Source organism: Thalassophryne amazonica, chromosome 19 (genome assembly GCF_902500255.1).
Source record: "Thalassophryne amazonica chromosome 19, fThaAma1.1, whole genome shotgun sequence".
In the NCBI taxonomy this organism is placed as follows: domain Eukaryota; kingdom Metazoa; phylum Chordata; class Actinopteri; order Batrachoidiformes; family Batrachoididae; genus Thalassophryne; species Thalassophryne amazonica.
This window is the reverse complement of record NC_047121.1, coordinates 44,570,765-44,594,320: the sequence shown is the minus strand read 5'-3', so window position 1 is coordinate 44,594,320 and position 23,556 is coordinate 44,570,765. Positions and strand designations below refer to the sequence as shown.

General features: G+C 40.1%; 1 long non-coding RNA gene across 1 annotated transcript in view; it reads right to left on the bottom strand.

Moving 5' to 3' along the window:
* LOC117532350 overlaps positions 1–23,350 on the bottom strand; it is a 31,513-nt gene extending 8,163 nt beyond the window's left edge. The window contains exon 1 of the long non-coding RNA XR_004566846.1: positions 23,109–23,350. This is a non-coding gene — a long non-coding RNA (uncharacterized LOC117532350). The remainder of the gene's footprint in view (positions 1–23,108) is intronic.
* Positions 23,351–23,556: the final 206 nt, after the last annotated feature.

Sequence of the window (23,556 nt, the reverse complement as noted above, 5' to 3'; positions counted from 1 at the left end):
ATGTCTTAAATCAGCCTATAAATGATGTTCAATGATGCTGGTGAGATTAAAAAAAAACATCACACATTACCTAATTTTCATAGAGCGTGTACTATGTATGAGGGTCAAACAAAATTTTAGGTCACGTCTAAGGAAGCATGTCAGAATCTGTAACTAAGATGAGCTGCTGCTGTAATTTGTAGGCCATTTTATTATTGTATGAGCATGGCAGTAATGTGTGTCTAACTTGCTCACAGGAAAGAATACACCTGGGATAGAACTTCAACACCACTTTTAGGACCTTTGTCATACAAAACAAATTCATCTCCCCCACAGACTGTATGAGACATCCTGTAAGGGTTGCTAAATATCACAGTCTTAAAAAAAAAAAAAAAAAAACAGGAGAGGGCAGTAAATGTCCACATCAAGATTTACAATATGAAATTCCATAAATTTTATGGCCACAAATGGGCAGAGTACCTGCTTTCAATAAGCATTATTATCAAGAAAGGCATCACAGTAGGAACAGGTATAACACTATCCAAAACAACTGAAATCCAAATGCTTGATCAAATGTTAGACACCACATGATTAGGCCTGTCACAATAATTTTTGCAAGAAGATATATTGTCTAAGAAAATATCAATAGTTGACAATATTGCAATATTATTGTTGATGTTATTTTAAGACCATTTCATGCAAGTGATATAATATAGCATAATGATTGGGGGTGTGGCAGATCCGATCCAATATCGGTATCGGGTTCCAATACCAAGGTAATTCAAGTATCAGAAAATACTGATACAACTGGAGAGAAGCCACGTCTGTGAAACCTCTGCTGCTGCTTGCTCTCTGCTGTTTACTGCTCAGCGTGAGGTGGCTAGGGGAGAGGGGGAGGTTTCTGAGATGAAGCTGAGCCATTTCTTCCACGCACCACAGCCGAGGGTTTTAAGGCACGGGTAGCGGCAAATTTCGGCTCTCGGGTTCAAATTGTCTGTGCCACCAAGGATGGATTTTCTGAAAAAATAACTGTGTGCGCCGGGGGGGAGACAGCCACTTTGGCATCCCAAGGCCGTGAAACGCTATAAACAAGAGCTCAGAGCAAAGCAGAAGAGCGGAGCTGGGCAGAGTTAGTTTCTGTATGCTGAATGGGAAAAAAACTATCAGAATCCTTCGGTATTAATCCAGAGTTCCTCATGTGAGCCTCACTAATGATACATTTAGAAATTTATGGCGTATTTTACAATTGAAAGGCTTTGTGTTTCAGGAAAACAAAGAGTGAGGGAGGGAGGAAGGGAGAGAGGACGTTTTTTTTGCTACAACACTTGCTTTAGCAATGTAAACATATGTTTCAATTGAAATTGAATTGAGAGAGACAGTACTTTTTAATTTTTTTTGTAACACTTGCTTTGACAATGTAAACATACGTTTCCCATGTCAATAAAGCGCCAATGAAATTGAGAAGGAGAGACCGACAGACAGAGACAGCACTGTCTTTTCTCTAAGTCTATAAAAATAACAGTACTTAATTCTTTCACCAAAACATCAAATCTAGGCTTGCATCTTAGTACCCATCTTAGTAGCTGAATAATTTCAACTTCGGTTTTGTTTTCTTCATAAAAGCCTCCCTGTTCACCGTCATAGAGGCTGCAGCATCATTCTCTGCCTCTGAGCGGATCAATCCCACAGCAGACAGCGTTGACCGAGTCCACTGTGCACCTGCCTCCGTGACGCTCGGCGCTGGTGTGTCTCCTTCCCGGACGGCTGTGGTCGCGCCAAGACGAAACAAAAAAATGCAGAGATCATCCTCTCATCATCTGGCTTTGTGTAACGCTTGCATTTTGTCATGACTTGTGTTATCTGGATGACAACAGGATAAAATAAAGAGCTGAAGTTGTTTGTGAAATTTCCTGCAAAAGCGGGTTTGTGTGCCATTAGATTCCCACCAAGTCTCCTGCTAAAACATCATAAGATGGCATTACAGTATAGCGGTGCTAGATGGCAGTATAACTGTGTGGCACCGTTGTTTCATTGTCTGGGGAGAACCCTGATTTTATTCTTTAATTTCCAGGTATTTGCAGGCCATTCCGAGTCAGCCAAAGGGCCGAATATGGCCCGCGGACCGTAGAATGCCCAGGTGTGGTCCAGCCTATAGTGTGAGATGCAACCTAAATCAGAATCCATAAATGTGTGCCATGAATGTCTGTTTTATATATTTTAGAATATTATAAATATACAGCTGGGACGGGTTTCACAGAACGGCCTAATCTTGTTTAGTCAACTAAACTCACTTAGTCGACTCATCTTTTGTCGTTAGTCGTTGCACAAACCGCTTACCTGGCTAAAGTTTCATGTTAGACTAAAGTTTTTAGCCTGCTACAGAGGAGACTAGTCTTATTTTAGATGACAAAACTTCAGTGTCTTGCCTCAGAAATTCATGTACCACAACCTGATGGAGTAGGAAGGAAGGCAAGCCTTGCGGCAGGAGCAGGTGTTCCGCGACCAGAATAACCCATTGGAGATATTTCCGAATGGCGCGGACGGAAGCGCTTCTCCTGAGGGCCTGGTGTCGCTGACCAAACAGTCCCCCTAAAAACCAGTCCGCCCTGCCTTCACTGCGCATGCGTCATTGCAGAGCGTCAGCAGCAATTCACCAATTATCACCTCATTTCTGCTTCAAATTGCACTCCAGTCATCATCTATCTCAGCAACAGATATCTGAAGCTTTCGCACAACAATCATTTCCACATGAATTCAGCATTATCTCATAATAAAAGATGAGAGTGCTACAGCAGCACGGCTGAGTTTGACGTGCTGCTGCACCTACATCATTTCGGAGCGTCAGTAGCAATTCACCGATTATCGCCTCACTTCTGCTTAAAACTGACTTAAGAGGCTTTAAGAGGCTTTCCTTTGTCATCTAATGGTTAATCACATTATTCCCTTTGGGTGTAGAGGTTCAGACTCAGACGTGCTGCTGTGGTCAAAAATGATGCATGCGCAGTGAAGGCAGGGCGGATCCATTTTTAGAAGGGTCCGTTTGGTCGGCGACACCGAAAGTAAACAAAACTCTCTCGCATTGGAAATGTTCCTTGGCAATGGCACTTGCGAGGCCGCTATGCCCATGTAAATCATCAACTAATGTTAGACAGCTAATCTACAAGTTTAGCTGTCGATGTGTCGATGAAACTGGATCTTGATCATAAAAACAGCGGTTCTCAGTCGTGGATGAGCAGGGCCTTAGTCAAGAATCTGTGCATTTCCTGAGTGACTCACAAGCTACCCCATGAATCAATAAATGGCAATGCTGTAAAACAAAACAAACTCATTCTTTATAGCGCAGCACGTTATGGCAATAAAGCCTTCAGCAGGGTAAACAGTGGAAAGGCAAACGTAAAACACTTTACAGTATCAATATGCCTCAAACATAAAACACACTGCGAGCAACTCACACAGCAACTCATTTATCACTGCCCAAAGGCTTCAGCAATTCAAAAGTGAAACTACAATTACTTTAAAGACGTTATAAGAGCAAAGGTCATCTACAATCAGCAAATAATGAGCAGACAAAAACACCCTAACCAGCCATGTGTCTACTACGATATTATGCTGTCTGTACTTTTGTTTAGTCTCCTGATGAACGCTGACAGACAAGTCTTTGTTCCCATTTTATGAACCACTTAATAAACATGCCCTCTGTAGCTTTATGTGCCTCTACGGCGCATATCCTCTCTGGCAACAAAACAAGCTGAGGCGGTGAACGTGCAGACAGGCAGCCAGCTCAACAGTTTGTATTATGCTGACTGTAATTGGACACTGAAGTACAGGGAAAGGTACTGCCTTATCTTTTATGAGGAGTCTGCAGGGCATATTAAGCTCCGAGCTCCTGCATGGAAAGAAGCAAAACCTTTAAATGCGAGCAGGTTTGTTAACACAAAAGAGAGATTCAAAGGCTAAATCAGGAGGCTCACAGTTCCTCTGAACCAAACAGCCTGCCGGGTCCCAACCGCTCAATGACAGTGGAGGAGACGTGTTGTAATTGCTTTCCAGAGGTACTTGCAAGTTCAGCAGGGTCTTCTCATACCTTTGGAAAACACTTTCATATAAATCCCATCCAATGTATTGGAGTGACTAAAACTACATTTGATGACCAACCCATTCCAATACCACAAATCACACAAACTCAACTATCATAGTGATCCAGCCAAAATAAAGCTTCACGCACAGAATTAATGGAACCACTGAGTGAGTGAGTGGGTTTGCAAAGTTTCAGTAAATAATTTGATAAAAATTACTGTGTTCAGCTCTGAAATTTTGGGTTGTGGTAGGTACAGATGAGGAGCAGTGAACCTCCTATTTTGGGGCATGCTGACATCTTTTAAACATGTCGTGTAAAATATAGACAACCCTATCAAGTTTAATTGTAAAGTCTTGTTGTGCCTCTCTTTTAAGAAATGTCTCCACAGGTATCAACATCAAAGTAAAAGCTTACTTTTTTGGCTAACTCTCCTTATAATAAAACATCGCTATGAATCTTGTGAATCCTCTACACATCTTTGAGAAATGCCTTCTTTAGCAGAAATGCCTTTTTGAAAAAAAAAAAAAAAAAATATATATATATATATATATATATACACACACACACACACACACACACACACACACACACACACACACACACACACACAAATGGCTACTTTTGTCTTTCTGTCTGTCCGGAATAGGCTCTAAAACTACAAAAGGTGAACTCCCCAAAGTTACATATTCTGAACCACCATGACATGGGCTACAACCTGGTACTATTTTCAAACAAAAAAATTAATATTAAGACAACAATATTAACAATAATCTGATACACACAGTTGAACCCCAAAGTTACATATTCTGAACCACCATGACATGGGCTACAACCTGGTACTATTTTCAAACAAAAAAATTAATATTAAGACAACATTAACAATAATCTGATACATACAGTTGAATCATATGTACCTCAGTGGGAGTTGTACTCCAGCACAAATCTCTCAGCTTTAACAGCTGGCCGCTGGCCCTATGCATATATGCAGGAGCTCAGTAGCCTGCCTACTGCTATAAACAGAGCCCAGACTCCTGGGCTATCTGCTGCTGGCTGCTGGCTAGCACACATAGTGTGGGTGTGCATGCCAGCTTGGTTGTATAACCAAGCAGATTCAAATATCCCCCTTGATATGAATGCATCCTTTCTCTGCACATGCTGCACGTGGGTGCTACAAACCTGTTTGACTCTCCTTGAAAAGATTTGAACAACTCTACAAACTTTAGTGTTTTCAGACCTGTTTATAGCAAAAACAAATGTGAGTATTCTGTCATTTACTGACTACTCATATACTGAACATTTTGATTGTAAGAATAGAAATACACAATTCAATACAAAGTAACTTTCTTCCATGTGATTTGTTATCCCCATACTCCCCTCTACCAATATTACATCCATGATATTTGACACCATGTGTGAATGAGTAGATATGACATCCTACTTAAAAATGGTCCTTAAATCTGGTTTAATCATTATGTCAATATGCGCCCTCAAATTGAGATTTTTCTGTACCTAATGGCCAATACTGCGTTATGTTTATCATCTTCAAAATAAATACAGGGTAAACTCTTCATAATGCTGTCCCCAGGAACATGGATTTAGACCTGCAGATAAGGTGCCAGCTCAGAGATGTAGATGGGTTCTCCCCATGCCAGGCATTGGTGGCTGAGACGGGGTGGGGGTGGCGTCAGTCCACATGAATTTTGATCAAACTTATACACAATCACTATGATATAATACTTATCAGAATACAGCCTATTCCTTCTTGGAATGAAGGTTTTCACTCTTAGCAGAGAGCTTTCAACCACAATCTGTAATTTAAACTTTAAAAGTTTACTGGAAGGCTGTAAATTAAACTTCAAAAGTTTATTGGCTAAAATATCAAGCTTTGTCTTTTCTTGCAATTTGTACATGTATTTCTAAACATTTGCACATTTTCTAAAAATAAAGGTGTCGAGTGTACATGATGTGTATCACTTGCCTAGCGTTGGTCATAATGTATCAGGCAAACGCATGTTTTCTGTATCACAATGGCACTCTGCAGATCATTTGAAAAAGTGATGTAGTTCTAACTGCTGATGGGGCAGCACCCTTTCAATCAGCCAGTAAGCGGGCATAGAGCCTGTGTTCTCCAATGGCGCGTTGTATATAGGCTGCTCATTATGATGTAAATATCATAAATTAAATTTTGTTATTAACAACTCTTCACAACCTGCTGTCCTATTATAATAGTGCACTAGCTTTGGTTGGGGTTGATCTAATAGTTTTGGTATGTTGATGTTTCATGGCTCAAACTGTTTTTAGTGGTCAAACTTCTTTTTTTACAATTGAAAAGATTGTGTGTTCTCTAAATATACCAATGAATGCATAACTTTAAGAAATATGCAAGGCAACATTTACACCATTTAAAGATGGAATGCCTCAAAGTGTGCAAAAAGAAACCACTACTTTTGCTGATAATGTGGCTGGCCTGAATATGGCAGAACCTGCGATCTTCCACAGTTAGTCAGATGCTCCAGAGTTGGTAACCCAAATCAGCTGTATATCCACTTTCCTGACAGAAGGACAAGGAACACTGTCTACCAAGAGACTCTTCACAACTATTGGTCAGTAAAAGCTACATTTAAATATATATTCAACATCTCAAATCCAAAATTAACATTTGCTTAAAAGCTATTTTATTTTTGTAGCATTCTTATAAACTAGATTTCCAATGTATCAACATTTATAAAGGTCATAACATCAATTCTGATTAATGATTATGAGCATACTTGATCTGCAATATAAAGTCTGCAATATAAAGTCTGAAGAACTTCATTGTTGTTTCTTGCATGCAGCAAAATTCAGTTTTCTCTCTTGGTTTGAGGATTCCACCTATTTTGGGTTTTTAGTTCAAACCTTTGCCTATTCGGACTACATATATACTTATAAGATATCTACAATTATGACAAAATATAAACTTTGGAATATTTTGTAGATTATATCTTAAACAGGTTAACCTGAGCAACGCCGGGTACCCCAGCTAGTGTGTATATATATATATATATCTTTCCTCCCTTGTCTTATCTCCCTTATTTTTCCTCCCTTGACCGCGAGATGCGCGCGCATGCGCATGAACTGTCCTTGAACAAATGTGGAGATGTCTGAAGTTCTACTTGATGTTGACATGTCCTGGACTTATGTCCTTTTTTAACTGTGATGAGAGAGTCTGAGGAGAGAAAGGAACTAACTGCCTGCAGACAATTTTTTTTTCTTTTCTTTCCTCCTTTGACCGCGAGATGCATGCGCACGCGCGAACGAACCGTCAAGCAAATGTGGAGATGTCTGGAGTTCTACTTGATGTTGACATGTCCTGTCTCAGGACTTATGTCCTTTTTTGTCCTTTTTTTTTTTTTTTAACTGTGATGTGAGAGTTTGAGCAGAGAACAAGGAAAGTCTGGCCTGCAGCCAGACTTTTTTTTTTTTCCTTTTAATTGTTCACATGTGCGCGCATGAACGAACGTCCATGATGTCCAGACTTTTTACTGGATATTTCTGGCAATCAGTCTGCATTTTTTTCCTATGGTCTTTTTTTTTTCAGCGTGTAGTTTTTACTGCATTAAGTACACGGTATAAAAACAATCCTGCGTGATTTATACTGCAGAACAATGGAACACAGCAGGAATCATAAATTGGATTCCGAGTCACGCCGGGTAACGCCTCTTTGCCCCGACTTGTGATGGAACCACTTCCTTTCTGCGTCAAGCACAGGACGCCAAAAAAATTAAACAGGTTTAATTTTTCGGCGCCCGACTTGCTTCCTCCTTTGCGCCCCTCGCGCTGTTGTGGCGCCGAGCTACATCGTCTTGGCACCGAGTTGCTTCCACACGGCGTTGTCATAATGACGCACGGCGCAACTGGGAGCAACCAGGAGCACTCCCGGTGTGAAAAGGGCTTTACTGCATGGTTGTGAGACTTGGATGCTATGCAGTAACCTAAAGTCACAACTGGATGCCTGTAGTACTATGTCTGATAGGAGAACCCCTGGGTTCCATTAGAATGACAACTAAATGGGAGACTCAGATGAGGAGTTATCACTTGTATTGTGTGAGAACATCAGCTATGATATTGTGACCATGTGGTACATTTCTTGAGGCATGATCCACCGCACAGGTGCCTCAATGTTAAACACCCCAACAGCTGGGCAAAGCCAAAGGGACGCCCATGTTCCACCTGGCTGTGGCAGATAGATGATTACTTTCAAAAGAAAGGATCAAAAAAGGTTCTGTAGTATGGTTAAAGTGGCGATGCATGACACTGACGCAATGCTCCCACACCTGACCAACATGGTTCATAAGCAGTACCTTCCTTGCAAACATTTAAACATCAAAATATCACGTAAATATCAGCCTTTCCATTCTGTCAAGGTTCAAATAATCTATTGAACATAAATGACTTCAGGTTAACCAAACTTTGCTGCTAGATGAAAAGACCAGTACCAGTAATGAGTGGGAGAATCTGAGGGGAAAGAAAAACCTCAAAATAAGACCATAATATTTTGAAGAGCTGTGGCTTTTGTGATCTCATAAAGTTAGAACATTGGATGGAAATACATTAAACTCTTCTTGCACCCCATGAACAAACACACTGATGATGCATTAAAGCAGCCCTCAGTGATAACACTCAGCTGTTGAAGTCAGACAGCAGTCAAATTTACCGTCTGGGTGCGCTGAGGTTACACAGGAATATTTGTTAATCCACAAAGTATGAACAAAACTTGTAATAAATTATGCAAAGTTTCTATAATGAGTTGGAATGGCGTGCGAGTCTAGAATGTTTTTAGAGCCTTATGCTGCATTTACACAAAGGCGGGATGCATTAAGAATGTCACATTTGTGTCATTCTTGGCATACTCCTGACATTCTTAATGTGACTTAACGCGTCTGAATAGGTTTCTTAATGGTGCGTGTTGGTGCGTGATATTTGTGATTTTCGTGAAGCATGTTTTTGGCTATCAAAAAAATCTTCCACAAATGTCACGCACCACTCTCGTTTCGCCTCATGTTGTGGAGAACACAACCGAGCGTGTTGATCTGTCTTGATTAGTGATGATCCTTAATAGAGCGTGACAACGTTCTTCTCTGACGTGCGCACAATTAAACCCTGCTGCACTGCATTCAGGTTCATTGCTGCAGTATGCCAAAGAAGGACAGCGACGCCAAGTCTGCTAAAAGTTTTGTTCCAGTGCTCATCAGGGTGCTCCTGCAGGTGTCCCAGCTGCTGCATGTGCCTGATGTTTGGGAAAACGCGTGAGACAAGAGCCGTGTGGAGCCACACATCTGGCTCTCTCCGTCTCCTCCAACTAAGCATGCAGTCACAAAGTTCTTCTGCTGTGGATTTTGAGAAGCAAACTGGAGCGATCTGAATTGTTCAGCAGCTGATGGATGAATATGGGTGTGTGTGGAGACAATTCGCCTCATTCAGAATGTGACAGAACGTAACGCAACAGCACGGAACATTAATTCTTAATCGTGCGTAATGGTTCCTTCTCCAGTTACACGTGCCATTAATCGTAACGCGTGGTAACAGGTTGACGCCTCTGCCTCAAATCATCACATTCGTGATCAGCGAGAATGTATACTTTATGGCATTCGTGACTTGTCCTCGTTATGTGTTAACGCAGCATTAGACTCAAAAGGTTTTAAAAGAAAAGCTCAACCCTTTTATTTCCTGTTAATTTACTGTGTGAATGTATTAATAAATTCTTTAGGTTCTTGTTTTCATATGCACAGTATAATTATTATTATTTTATTGTTACTTCTATTTTGTCATTTGATTTTTAAATGGACCACAATAGAAATAAGTGTTTTCACTTTCTTGTGTCATCCATGTATGCATTTACAATTATATTATGAACGAACACACACACGTCAAGGGACAAATTGCAATCTGGTAGAAACTGTGATTTTACCAGTAGAGACTGCGATCACAATCTGTACCATGCATGATACTGACCAATTACATTTCCAGTGTTTTTGCCTTTACTTACTCCATGTATTACTTTCACAACATTTGGATCAGAGTTTCTACCAGTAGAGACTTCAACAGCAGAGATCAACTATACTCTAAAAAAGTAAAACATTGATCAGATGTAGTTCTGCGTCAAACATTGTGTATTTCAAGTATGTGAAATGGAGCTTTTTCAAAAATTTTGGTTTTCAAACTAAATAATACGTGATCTGTTAGAAAAGTATCTGACCTTTTTATTTGTTCAAAAAGCTGATGGATTTGAATCACGTGTGCTTGCATGAGCCAACCTTGAACCTTCGTGCACATACATGAATTTTTTCATGCCTGTCGGTTGCGTCATTTGCTTGTAAGCAGCCTTTGTGCGAGGATGGGTGGAGTCTCTCGTCGTTTTTTCTTTGCAAGGAAATGGCGGAATGACTGGAGCAGCGCGACTGCATCAAATTTTGCCAGAAACTGGGCAACAGCCAGGTGGAAACCATTCAGATTATTCAGACGGCTTTCGGTGACGATCCTATGGGCATCACACAGAGTAAGGAGCGGTACAACCGGTTTAAAGAAGGTCGCACAACGGTGGAGAGCGAGCCACGCTCTGGGCAGCCATCAACATGCTGAAATGACCGGATCATTCCAAAGTGAACGCTGTGATGATGTGGGACCGTCGTGTGACTATCCGAGAAATTGTGGAAGAGGTGGACATCAGCACTTTTTCGGCACATTCCACTGTGACAGAAGATTTTGCCATGAAAAGAGTGGCGGCGAAATTCATCGGCATGAAGCTGATGGTGCAGCAAAAGCGCCTTCGTGTTGAAGCCTCACAGGACATGTGACATGTTCACCTCATCCACAATTTCTCGAATAGTCACATGACTGAAAAGCCACCGAAAGCCGTCTGAATTGTCCGAATGGTGGAATAACTTTAGTTAGGTAACAACATTTGGATCAGAATTACCAGTAGAGAACAATCTCTACTGGTAGAAGCTGTGATTCTACCAGATTGCAGTTATACATTAGAAATATTACTAGGACTGCTTTCTTCCACCTGCGAAATATAGCGAAGATTCGTCCCATCCTGTCTATGGCTGATGTTGAGACCCGGATCCATGCATTTATCCCTTCAAGATTGGACTACTGCAATGTTCTATTTTCTGGTTTACCGCAGTCTAGCATTAGGGGTCTCCAACTGGTTCAAAATGCTGCAGCCAGACTTTTGACACGAAGCAGAAAGTACAACCACATTACACCCATCTTGGCATCCCTTCACTGGCTTTCTGTCCCAGTGAGATCAGATTTTAAGGTTCTGCTACTAACCTATAAAATTATTCATGGACTGGCACCTCCCTACCTAGCTGACCTAATTAAACCTTACGTACCGGCCTGGGCTTTACGTTCTCAGGGTGCAGGACTACTTTGTGTCCCTAAGGTGAATAAGAAGTCTGCGAGTCACAGAGCTTTCTCTTATTGTGCCCCTGTTCTGTGGAATGATCTTCCTGCGTCAATGAAACAGTCAGATTCTATGGAGATTTTCAAGTCCAGACTTAAGACGCACTTATTTTCCCTTTCATATGGCTAGCATGCTGGTACAATTTTGTTTTATGCTTTTTACTCTTAATTCTTTTTATTAGTAATTGGAGCGAGCTGCGACCTCAACTTTACCTAAATTCTGGGTCTTTTAGTGAAGCTTAGGGCTAGTGGCCTGCGATCACCTTAGTATTTCTGTTTTTCTTGTTGGTTAATGCTGGCAAACTATACAGTATTTTTTGTCTTTCTGATGCCTGATTCTGTTTTTTCTCTCTGTTTAAGGTGCAGCTCCATCCAGAGATGGGAGTTGTATTTGTGTTGGCGACCCTGCTGTCCTGTGCGCCAATAGCATTTCTTGTATATTCGTCTGTGAATTGTTCTGTAATTTATGTTTGTAGCATGGCCCAAGCAGAGGGTCACCCCTTTGAGTCTGGTCTGCTTTAGGTTTCTTCCTCAGAGGGAGTTTTTCCTTACCACTGTTGCTCTGGGGGTTGGTAAGGTTAGACCTTACCTGTGTGAAGCGCTTTGAGGCAACTCTGTTGTGATTTGGCGCTATATAAATGAAAATAAATTGAAAAAAAATTGAAATTATGCATACACACTTTGTATATATATATACACATACATATATATATACACACATATATACACACACACACACACACACACACACATCCAAATAAATACATCAGGTCTGGTCTAGGAGCATGAGCTGGTGACCCTGGTTGCAGTATCCACCACACTGCAGAGCCACCTTGGGGCCTGCACAGCAAACACCCAAGTAGACAACCAGTCCATCCTTTAGACCTTTTTGACCTGTTCAAATTTGAGTGGAAACTACTTTTAAAATTTGTGATTCAACATGAAAAATAGCAGCTAGTGAAAATATACTAGTGATAAATTCTGGACAGATGTCAAAAGATATAGTTTTAAAAATAAATGAATAAATTAAGGATGGGGCCAATCCGATCCAGTATCAGTATCAGCTTCGGATACCAACGTAATTCAAGTATCAGAGATTTCCAATACAATCTGCTGCGTTTTCTGATACCGGAGAGGAGTCACGTCTGTGTATCCTCTCAAGTGCTGCATGCTCTCTGTCATTTGCTGCTAAGTGTGAGGAGGGGAGGGGGAGATTTCTGAACTGAGGCCGAACTGGTTGAGAGAGGTCTCTTCCACATTTGAGGAGCAGTGTTTGTTGGGGTGGTGGCAAATTTCCATCCGGCTCTCGGATTCAAATTGGCTGTGCCACCGAGCACGGATTTTCCAAAAAATGATCTGAAGTGTTGCTGAAAAATTAGCCATTTCAGCATCCCAAGACTGTGAAACGCTATGAAATGGCAACTCAGCAAAGCAGAGCACAGCTCAACAGAGTTGAGTTGATGATACATTCAAAAATGTATGGTTTATTTTATAGTTGAAAGGCTTTATTTTTCCAAAAAGTTCCAAGTTTGCTCTTATCTGGAAAACAGTGAGAGAGCGAGAGAGAGAGAACTTCATTTTTATTTTTTTTTGCTTCAATACATGTTTTGACAATGTAAACTTATGTTTTAATTGAAATTTAAATGAGAGCGAGAGAGGAGAAAGAGAGTTAGGATTTAATTTTTACTCTAACACTTGCTTTGACAATTTAAACGTATGTTTCAATTGAAATTAGAGAGAGGGATTTAAATTTTTAATCTCACATTTGTTTTGACAATATAAACCTTATGTTTCCCATGTCATAAAAGCTCCACTGAAACTGAATTGAGAAAGAGAGAGAGAGAGAGACACAAAGTGCTGTCTTTTCTCTTTTAACACAATAAAAATAAGTACTTGATTCCTTCACCAAAACATCACATCTAGGCTTGCATCTCAGATGTACCTTCTGACGAATTGTAGCTGAACTTTCAAGTCTTCTTTTTAAGAAAATCATCGTCCAAGTTGTTAAAGACAGATGCCAATGTTTAACATCCAAAAGTACACCATAAACTATAAATTCATGCATACTAAAAATCCTCAGGTCTCCAAGAAAAGCACCATTTTAAATGGAATGAGTTGCATTTTGCCAATTCACTGCAGAGGGTGAGCAGCAGCAGAAAGACTGCTGCAAAACATATGCGCATGTCAAAGTGTAGACCAGCTCAGTGTAGGTCTCAAATAGAGCAAAGAGGGATTCAGATATGGAATTACATTACATCACCAAACAATAATGGGCCTAAAATGTGTTTATAACAGGCTATTTCCCCACATATGTTTCACGCAGTAGCAAATGTAGACAACCTCTGAAGATTTTTGCACTACCCAAATTGGCCACCCTTTGTGAAAGAACGTTGGGCACATCCACTTTCGTAAGGAGGCTCTAAACCTGATATTCCAGCTACCAAGCAACCTTGCAAATTGTCATGGACACGGTTAGTGTGGCACAGCGGATGGTTGCAGATTCACAACACAGAGGTATGAGTAAAAAGGCTCCATCTTTAAAAAAAAACAAAACAACAACAACAACAAAAAAAAGGCTGGGGTACGGTCCACATGACGACAGTCAGTGGTACAGGCAGGAGTCAAGCACAGGTGCGTCAAAAACCAAGCACAGTTCAAAAAACCAGGAGACCAAGTGCAAGGGCTGAGGCAGGTGCGAGGTCACAACTGAAAAAGGGTTAAACACGGCAAGGCAAAATGGGGCAAAGACTAATGCTGGAACATGGATGAGAAATCGCAATAAACTGGCGCGGAAGTGGTGCACTTAAAGGGCTTAAATAGGGCAAGTGGTGATTAAGGGAACAAGACACAGGTGTGGAAGAATCATCTGGAAGGGGGTGTGGCAAACAAAAGGGAGAAGACACATCCATACCAAACCCTGACCACCCGACAAGAGAGTACAGTCCAACAAAAAGCAAAGTGAACAGGACCCAACTAAAAGATGAAACTAAAGCCACAGCGATTAAACAAATAATTTATCATATGACAAAAGAAAAAAGACAGGTGGTAAAAATAATGATTATACAAGGGTGAACAACAATGGCTGGACGGAAACTAGACACATGACTAAAATATGATGAACAGGAAATAACTGATGAACAGAAAATAAAACCATTGACAAAAGTATAACCAAAGAAAAGCAATAAACAGAACCAAACTATGACTTAAGTGACTAAAGTACAATCAAGTAAAAAATAAAACAGTACAACAATGAGGAAACATGGACATAAAGGGGGAACAGCGCCAGACATGAACCCCGGACGGGGCAGAACCTGGCACGAATGACTTTTTATCCCCTGCTGATCGAATGCCCGAAAGGGGATTATGTTGCGGTGACTTTTGTCTGTCTGTCCGTCCACGCGTTTGTCCCAAAAAGGGTATAAGCTTTCTGAAATCAACTTCTCTCACATTTTTAAGTTATTTTCTGAAACGTGGTACAAGTCTTTGTAATAGGTCGATAATATGCATATTATCATATCATTTGAACTGGGCCCATTTTACCAGAGTTATGGCCCTTGATTAACAAATCTAAACACTGTCAGTTTCATGAGTTGTTGTATGCATTCTGAAATCAACTATCACATACTTTGAAGTCTTATCAGAATGCAGCAAGCACTTGTACCAAAGCAGCATTTGCCAGCGAGGAATACTGTGCTCTCAGAGCACTCTTGTTCTCAAATGGTTTAGGATGAGGAGTGGGACAAGGATCAGAGTTTAATTTAATTTAATACCCAGAGGATTGACTAGAACCACAGTGCATAAATGGACAACACTACACTATCCCGTGGTACAGTTGGAAAATGGTAAATGAAAAAGAACTTCACAGAAAAATTCAGACAACATACTGGATGTACTTGTAAGCAGCAGTAGCGTCCGAGTAAAGATCCGGGTCAACGTACAAGTAAAACGGCAGTGATGTACCGTATTTTCAAGAGTATAAATAACACGGAATACAAGTTGAACCTGTCTAAAAATGCCTCTTCAAGAGAGAAAAGAAACGTATACAAGTCACACCAGAGTATAAGTTGCACCAGTGTATAAGTCGCACTTACAACTTCATGCAAGAAAAGGCAAAATGAATTTAATCGCAGCAATATTTATTCATGAGGCATGCAGGGGTTAACCCTTTATCTACGGCGATGGCGCCCACGCCATATTTTCCATATGCATTTTTTTTTTTACCGTAACTCCGCCATAGTTTGTCCAATCCGAATGATTCAAAGTGCATTGTTAAGCTAACACCAAGGTCTTTCCAATGATATATGGTGTATTACGGTAAATGTAAGCCTGTGATGTCATAACGAGAGGAATACACGGAAGTTTCACACTAGTGCGCCGCTGATTCTCATTACCGTAAGTTCTCATGTAAGCCCTCAATCTGAAAAATTTCAACACTGACAGCAAGCCAAGAACCCGTGCTTTCCAACATTATGCTATATGTTGCATATATTACGGTAAAGTGCGTTCGGTGACTTTTGAAACGAGGGAAAAGTATGAAAAAGAGCGCAAAAGTGACAGAAAAGTACGGAGACAGACAGCAAACATAAATGTAGTAATTTTTGAGGAAAAGGCAGGGTGTTAGTGTCATTTGTGAAGGTGTGTGTGCGTGTTTGTGTGGGTGTGATGGCTCCATCAGCCACAAGCCACTGTCCGGTGCCAACAAGCAGTGGAAACCCAACTTGCCAGCGATCCACAAAGGGGCGGCGTTCTTGCAAGGTTTGCAAGAGGTCAACCTGCTGGATGTGCAAACTTTGTAAAATTGGCCTCTGTCTCCAGCCAGACAGAAACTTTTACAAACAGTACCACACTGACTGATGTAGTTTAGATCTAATTTTGATTCTTGGTTATATATTTGTATATAGTTTGACACTTTGTTTTACTCATATTGTATAATTTTGCACAAAATGAGTGATCAAATGAGTGATTTATTGCACATTTTAATAATACAGATAATAACTGATATATTTATATATAGTTTTGCACTTTGTTGTTATTCATATTGTTTGGTTCTGCACTTTAAAATTGGTTACTTTTTGCATATTTTCGCCTTGTAGAATGTTTACTTTTGCACTGTTTCTGCACTGTTTCTGAGTTCTAGACACACAAAATTAATTATTTTGATTGTAAACACTTACAGCTTCCTGTTAAAAATGTAAAATCCAAACTTCCTTTACATAATCATTTTTCACTAAAAAAATGAAAAAAAAATATCAAGTTTGTTTTTGTGTTTTTTCTCATTTTAAATGCTAAAACTTACAAATAATGTGTATAAATAGTTAATCAGGTGTAATATAATTGAAATTCAGGTACTCTTGGAAAAGGGTACCAAAGCACACAAACATAGAACATTATTTCTTAATTTTATTGCTATAATAAAAAATTCTAACCAATCGTCCATTTATAGCCTCAATAGGTAAAGGGTTAAGGAGCACAGCTAACAGGCTAATTAATGTGCAGCACAAAACGTGAGTAAACGCCTTCTTTAAGCCACTGTCCAGATGATGATATGTGAGGTGTAAATGCAACACTTAAAAGTTTGAAAACCCAGTGCATTATTTATGTAATCTTAATGCAAACACTGCTTTAACAACCAGGAGCTAAGAGATAATGTTTTTGTAAGCTGTGCAAACTGCAAGTAAACTGCTTCTTTAAGTCACTGAAAAGACAATCATATGTGAGGTACACATGCTGTTGTGTGTTGGGGGGGGCGTGGCTGGATGTTTTGGTGTTCTTTTCTTTTCTTTGCTCTCCAGGTGGCATGAGGGCTGATTTGTCTGTGAAGAAGGTGCTGGCTGAAGAGTCTTCACCCTCATCAACATCATGGAAAGCACCTGTGCTTGGTGCTCACGTGCAACCTGGACGACTTGCAGCTGAAGCAGATAATTGGATGGCGTTCTGCATTTAAGTCATGTGTGATTCAAGCAGAACTGCCGGGAACTCGACCTTGTGACGTTCGTTTGTGAGACGCTGAGGACCGCGCCTGGGTTTGACACATCGAGCCCGTGAAGCAGGGAGGGGTGAGGACACATGCTGTCAGCACACACGAAAGGTAATTAAGTGTTTAGGTACTTGTTGATAGTAACTTGGTGTTTTGTTACACAGTATACTGGAATTGTAAAGAGAATTGCGCAATTTGCTTCTCACTGCTGTGGCGTGAAGGATAAGTGATCCTCCACTTGTTGTGAGAAGCTGCTCATTTGCATAAAGTAAAAGAAAGGACACTGACCTGAGTGTGTTGCTGGCAGCGTGTGTTTATTGGAAGATATAGTTGTATCTGTTGACTTACCTCACCGTCTCTTTGCTTCACAGAGAATCAGTTTGTCGTGTCCACCTGGGGGGTGTTTGGCGGTGGTAGGAAGTCCAGGAGCGCCGGCTTTAATCCTTGCGGGCGCTGGAGAGCGAGCCACGAATCACTCCACCAGAGGGACGTTGTTTTTTATGTTTTTACACTTTTAAACACAGGTGTATAATAAGTAGTTTTTGTTTGGAACCGCTTTCTGGTTATTTTTAGCGCTGGGTCCTGTCTGACGCAGGTTCGCTCCTCAATCCGCGTCGACACATAACACATGCAACGCAATGAAATGTTTTTAAAAAGAATGTTTGAAAGCATTTTTTGTAATGCATTTGAAAAAATTTATAAACTCACTCTCAATTTTCTTGATGGTCTTAAAGGAGCAAATAAGTCCAAATAAGGTTTCTTCTGAATAGGAAAAAAAATAGTCCCTTTGTCTTTCAAAAGTGCAGTATTCTAATTAAAAAATGTTATTTCTTAAAAAAAAAAAAATGCTTTTTTTTTTCCTTTTTTTGTTTGATGTTCTTGTTCTTGACGTTATGAGTTCACGACAAAGAGAATATAGGAGTAGAAGAAGACGGTAGCCTCTGCTATTGTATATTAGCCTCAGTGTTTGGGACAATGTTTAGTGATTGGATGATGGACTGAATTTTATTTGAGTCTCCAGAGTGTGAAGTCAGCTATTTGTGTAGTTTCTGCTTAATTACTTAATAATTAACGATGGACTATCACACGTGGTATGAACTTTTTGAGGGCAGCATGGACTTATCCATGTGGATTCATTTTATTTGTAGATTTCCTGAAGTGACTGACAGCGGTTCAACTAACAGGCGAGTTCAGATTAAATCAGCTCAGTGCGGCACTTACTGTATGCGTGCACGCACGTGTGTGTTTCACTCTGTTGTGCACTACGGTGTGTGGAAACACGTTCATTTAATCAGTTGTTTGTTTCATTCCATGGGACGCTTTGCTGTTTAATCAAGACATTTATTCATATTTATTTGCTTCAAGTGAGCATGACTGCAAATTGTATTTTACCTCTGGAGCTCGATGTGAGGAAAAGCTCAGAGTATGTAGTAACGCCATCAGGATGGCTCGTATAAAGAACGTATAAGTGTGACCTGACACTGTTTGAAACTGTTCTGAATGTAATCGAGTCCGTCAGGAAGTTTCCACAGCTTTTAAAAGCAAAAAAAGGCAGTTTAATGTTGTTTCTCATTTCCACTGTATTGAAAATTCCTGGTCATCAATCTGGATTTTTTTTCTAGTATATCAGTCGCACCAGACTATAAGTCGCAGGGCCTCTCAAACAACTAAAAAAAAATAAAATAAAAATACAGTGGTACATACTACATCAAAAGTTGGATATGTGCCAGCAAATGCTAATTACATATTCGGACACAGGGAAACAGTTTACTCGGCTCTATCTACATGGTTCGTGTTACAAAAGACTGGAAATTAACTGAACTTATTTCGAGCACATTAAAGTCCAGACTGAGAGCACTTGAGATGACCTCTTTAAATTGTAACTGTTTTTGTTAATCTTTTTTATTTTAATTGTGTGAATTTAGTTTGAATTGTAGTGTAACTTTTTCTGCCTCTTGGCCAGGACTCCCTTGCCAAAGAAATTTTTAATCTCAGTGAGACTTTCCTGGTTAAATAAATGTAAATAATAATAATAATAATAGTTTACTTTGATGTCCACGAATGTATAAAGCCAACTGCTTTTTAATATATACAGGTGCATCTCACAAAATTAGAATATTGTGAAAAAGTTCAATACTTTTTCTCAGATATTTGAGAAAGTGACATATAAACATTACTTATAAACTAAAATGTTTCTGTAAGGGTTGTGAGTGAGACCCCAAAGCAGGAACAAGGTTGGTGGTGAAAAAACAGCAAAAAAAAAAAAAAATGGTTTATTGTGCAAAACAACACACCAGAAATAAAAAAGGATCCAAAAAACAGTCAACAATAGCACAAACAAAACAAAATGGCAGGCTGGATCAAGGTCAAGGTCAAGAGCAAAAGCAAATGCAAGGTCAATACACTTGAGAGCAGTCCACAGAGCAACAGTCTTTTTGGAGGGGAAAGCAAAAGGGTGATCCAAATAACAAACACAGGTCAAAAAACAGTAGTCGTGCCATGCAACAATACAACTCAGGAGAAACGTGGGGCTCAAAAAGCAGCATGAAGTTCACCGACAAGGATGCAGTATCCAGATCAGACAGGAGATAATATACCGCTGGAAATATAATTTTCTGGCTTGCTAAAAATTAAATTCAACTGTCTGGACAAATAATAAAATTCTGTTCTGCTTCTGACCAAACAGAGCTTGGGTGTAGGTTGCTTATTCACAACAAAATTTAAGTAGTATGCTGTCAAAGTAAAAAGTCAACTTAAACACCATGACTTCAAATTACCACTGCTCCTGTCCTGGTTCACGCTTCTGGTGCTTAATTTATGATATCTGGGTTTATATTTCTCGTGTCATCTCCTGTGTATTGTATTCTTGTGTAGTGTTTCTATTATCTGGCATTCCTCATCCATGTTAATTAGTCAAGTTTTCCTGTTTATTATTTCACTCATCACTCACATTATTTCACTCATCACTCACTCATCTTCAACCGCTTACTCCAAATAAGGGTCGTGGGTTGTGCGAAAGTACACTGTATGTTCAGGAACACAGCGTTGGCCAGTCGCTGTGTTTTACAACCTGATTGACATTGCAGCACTGAATGCACATGTGCTTTATCAGGCATGCACTGGGATCAAAGAGAGATGGATGAACTTCTTGGTGGAGCTTGCAAGAGAGCTTGCACAGTCTCATATGGCAGCCAAGGAGGTGGCTAAGGAAAACCTTCAGCAGCAACCACCCACACCTGACACAGGGAAAAGGGCGTTGTGCCAGGTTAAGTGTTGCTGCAAGAAAAACCATGCCACTAAGTGTTGTGTTTATTGTAACAAGTTTACATGTGGCAAATGCAGAAAGGAGATTTTGTGGCAGTGCCAGGTGTGTTCAGACAATCTGTAAGCAATACATTTCACCAACAATGCAAAAATAAACTGTCTACCTTCTACTAAGTGTTGTGTTTATTGTAACAAGGTCACATGTGGCAAATGCAGAAAGGAGATGTTATGGCAGTGCCAGGTGTGTTCAGACAATCTGTAAGCAATACATTTCACCAAGAATGCAAACATAAACTGTCTACCTTTTACTATTACTGTTCCATATCTTTACCCGTTTGTGCCCAGATTGTTGCCAGTAGTCACACAGTTTGTCACTAGGTCAAATGTCACCTAGTAATGATAGAAATAATAATAAAGCTGCATTAGTACCACTGAGTCGAGAATGACAGCGATATACTTTGGCAACAGTTATTGCCAGTGGGGCAAAATGGGTTAAAAATTATAATAAACCATATACCATAACCCAAATCAAACCATAATAATTAACGAGCATAATAATGAGCAGGAGTTATATAGATGTCCCTCTGGGGTCCATTTGGAGACCAATTTGTTTCTTGAATATTTTTGTTACTAAACATCTGTTTTTTAATATACTTGGGTTCTGTCTTTAGAGTTACTTCTTACAAATGTAACTGAAACTATTTATTAACTTTTTTTAATGTAAAAAAAATCTTGACCAAACAATTACCAAAAAATATAAAAACATTTATTCTCAACAATGGCTCAGAATATCTGGTCCTTTTGAGGAGTGGGTCTTTTTCACTGTAAAGCACTTTGGCATTCCTTCCTGTCTTTCTCTCTAACCTCCACTGAGTAGAGTGTGCTGAGTAGAGTGTAATGGCCTCATTTACATAACACTGGTGACAACCTGGGCTGTTCACAGCTGCCATTTGGCACCACCTTGGGATTTAAAGGAATAAGTGCCATTTGGCACCACTCTGGTAGTTCCAGTGTTAAATCATAAAAAGAATTTCCACTGGCACCAGTATAATTTTACAGAGTGGCTATACGCCCAGCCGTTGGTTCAATAAAGTAAATACGCAAGCATATACGCCCAACCACAACTGACCAATGAGCACACTTGTAAGCTCACTTCCCGTTTCAACACGGAAGGGAAAAAAGGAGGATATGTTTTCCACCGGCTGCGGGAGGGTTCGCACCCCGCGGAGGGGCTGTGATCTAAAGCGGTTCTGTTTGGCTCATCACACCCAGGGAACTGTGTCAAACTGACACCATCTTACAGCCAACAAGCAGCAAAAACTGTTTTGTCGTTGTTAACAGGCTTCCGTTCAAAATGCTTATGAAGTTTGTCTGTTTTGATCCATTGCGGTGTTTTCGCAGTAATAAAAGACTGCGCCATTAAATGTGTCAAACATACGCCACAATAGAGCCTTAAAAAGTGGTGTAAAAAACATAGTTTAAATGCACAAAACGTGTCAAATACACGATCACAGTTGGGCAAATAAGATAAGACATTATATTCATCTGCCCAATGGCTGTGCGTGTAATGTTTAATGTATGACTTATCTGCCCAACGGTTGGGCGAATAAGGTAAGACATATTTATCTGCCCAACAGTTGGGCGTATAATGTTCAATATATGATTTATCTGCCCAACGGTTGGGCATACAGCCTTTGCCATAATTTTATATAAATGTAAATAGGTTCTCTTCAAACAAGCTGTAATTTTACAACACGTTTCAAAAATAAACAGACATTATAAAGCTTGGATTTTGGTAGAAACTAAATGGCTGTACAACTTTAAGAGTAAAACGGTAATACAAATCCTGTGCAATATGACCCCTTTAAAACATTTATAGATTGATTTAAACAGAATTTCTTATTTCATTGCCTTTATTTATTTATTTATTTATTGCAGATTCCTAACGTCCACGAAACACAGAACTAAAGTTTTTAAACACAATTAATCCTCCGAAAATATTTATGAGTAGCCAATACCCCATTATAGTGTCGAAGATTTAGGTGAGTCTGTCTTAGAACACAACACAGTCGGATAATTTACTGTAATAACTCAGTTCATACAATATAATGAGACTAGAATAAAAGTTTGCACGACGCGACGCGCGCGCGCTAGCTCGAGCGCAAACTAGCTCAAAGATTGTTGACGCAGTGCACGTGCCACTTACCGAACAACAAACAACACGGGGATAAACTGGCCCCACGCGGGACAAAAAACAAAACAAACAAAAACGAAAACAAAACAAAAAAACATCGACTAAACTTAAAAAAAAAAAAAAACAGCACAGGTGGAACGTTATGTTTTCGTGTTGGCCGTCGTACTCACCGAAAGCTCTCACCGACGGTGTCCACGTGCGGTGCACAAACCACTAATGTCTCCGGCTGTCGTCGTTGTTTCTTTTCGCTCTCCGTTCACAACAAACGGGAGCATTTCGCGTTTAACACCTCAGTCGCTTCTTCTACAAGGAGAGTTTGTGTTTTTCCTGCTGCCGTGGCTGGAGACACAGACAGTCTGTGAACAGGTTCACGCGCTAAACACGTCACACTTCCACGTAGCTGCTTCTCACAGCTGCATTTTTTTTGGGGGGGGGGGGTGTCTCTTTGAAGGGGGGGGGTGTCCCTTTGAAGTGGGATGAGAACACAAGTGATTAAAGGGGAGCCGCTGTCTTTAAAGAGGTCATATTTTAGTTATTGTTTACAAATGAGCACGGCGCTGGACTTTTATGTTAAATATCTTCAACGTCACACAAATGCAGAAATTCTCCTGTTTTAAA